Source organism: Grammomys surdaster, unplaced genomic scaffold (assembly GCF_004785775.1).
Source record: "Grammomys surdaster isolate TR1022 unplaced genomic scaffold, NIH_TR_1.0 11346, whole genome shotgun sequence".
NCBI lineage: Eukaryota > Metazoa > Chordata > Mammalia > Rodentia > Muridae > Grammomys > Grammomys surdaster.
The window spans coordinates 1-1,864 of NW_021605649.1; the positions used below are offsets into that span (position 1 = coordinate 1).

At 47.4% G+C, this 1,864-nt stretch overlaps 1 pseudogene; it reads left to right on the forward strand.

The window, feature by feature from the left end:
- Positions 1–7: 7 nt before the first annotated feature.
- LOC114635222 lies at positions 8–1,513 on the forward strand (annotated as a pseudogene).
- The last annotated feature ends 351 nt before the right edge of the window (positions 1,514–1,864 follow it).

The window sequence follows — 1,864 nt, forward strand, 5'->3', positions numbered from 1 at the left end:
GAAACGAAAGCTTTCACGATGTGGTGACTGGGATCCCCCATTAAAGCAAAGCCTTGCACAGAGGCTGGGTAAAAGAGTGGGAGCATCAGAAACTGACATTGATAAAGCACCGAAGAAAATGCGAGTACATAAAGTCGGTGAGATTCACGTGAAGACGTTAGAAGAGATTCTTCTAGAAAGAGCCAGTCAGAAACGTGGACAACTGCCAACTAAACTGAAGACAGAAAAACCTTCAGGAGCTGATGATACTCCATCAGGAACAGGAAGTTCTTCTTCAGTGAGGATCAAAACTTTCTCTGAGGTCCTGGCTGAAAAGAAACTTCTGCAGCAGGAAATGGAAAGACAGAAATCCAAAAAGGATCCCCGTACCTTGAGCTAAGAGAAGATGCTGAAGTGAAAAAGACAGTGAATCTGCCAACTGTTGCTGTTAGCAGAGGACAACCAGAGGAGCCTGCAGGAAGAGCCAGGTCTATGCAGGAAGTGCGCGTTAAGACACTAGAGGAGATTAAACTGGAGAAGGCCCTGAGGATGCAGCAAAGCTGTGAGAGTAGTGGCAACTCCCTACCTCAAGCTGAGGCTGCCCCAAGGCCAAAGCGGCTTCTCCGCATCCCCAAGAGAGCAGGTGTAAAAGAAGAGAAAAAACTTGAACTTGAAGACAGTGGTGATGCTCCTTCCCAGAGCAGTGTGTCCAAGATGGAGGCTGTTGAGACTTCAGATGAGACGGTAAGTGATCCCACAAAACTTCCAGCCAACAGATGTGACACTGTCGAAGAGAAACACACCCACCGAGAGACAGCAGGAGAGAGGAACGTCACAAAAGGAGAAACCAGCCTTGTCATCTGTGTGTGGAGATGAGGCTTCTTGCTCTACCCGAGTGGTGGGGAAGCAGGTGCTCACTCCTGTATCCGGCATCACTAGGCACCTGGCAAAACGGCTCCACACGGAGTCATCCCAGAGAGGGGATGTAGGAATCTCAGGAATCAGAGACCCAATACTGGATGTGAAATGTGCAGCACAGACTTTGGAGAAAAAGAGTGAAGCCAACCCCAAAGTAAATGTGAAGCCATCTGTGGTCGAGGTTGTATCACTTCCCAAATTGTCTCCCAAACGCGAGGCTGTGGAGGTGCAATCTGCCCTCATGGCAGAGGTGAAGCCCTTCAGCAGCGCCCTGCAGGGAAGCCCCACCAAGAACTCTGAGGATAAATCAATCACCATGACTGAGATGGAAAATACAAAAGACAGTTCTGTGCTGTTGTCAGCCCAAGCTTCTCCAGAACCCTTGCTCCAGAAGGATCTGGCCCTTCCTCATCCCAGAGGGCAACAAATCCATTCTGCCTCAGCTCTGCCCCAACCAGAAAGCCTCCACTCTGTGGAAGATGACTTGGATAAACTAATATGGGAAATTTCAGGGGGTGAATTAGAAGCTGGGATGGACTTGGATCCTGGAAAAGATGAAGATGACCTCCTGCTTGAGATCTCAGAGATGATTGACAGTTTAAGCTTAAAGGGATAATGAGGACACTTTAAAAAGTATACCTCTAAAGTACCTGTATGTATCCTGGAATCCCTAGGGTTGGATCTTTTACATCCCTTGTTAAGTAACTGTTTTGTTCATTCGATACCAATGTTCAGCATCTTTGAGGAGAAAGTTCTGTAATGCCCTTCTCTCCACATGAGACTGAGCCCCAAATGAAACGGTGCCCGTGACCTCAGTGGTCCTTGAAGTTTTTGTCAGTGTGGGCTAGCTTCCCCTGCTGTATTTATTTATGAATTGTCTTAAGTTTATCAGCGTTTAAAATGAAGACAGCTGCTAACCCTTGTGGACCAAATGTCATGCTGCTACTAAAGAAAAGACCCATTCTAG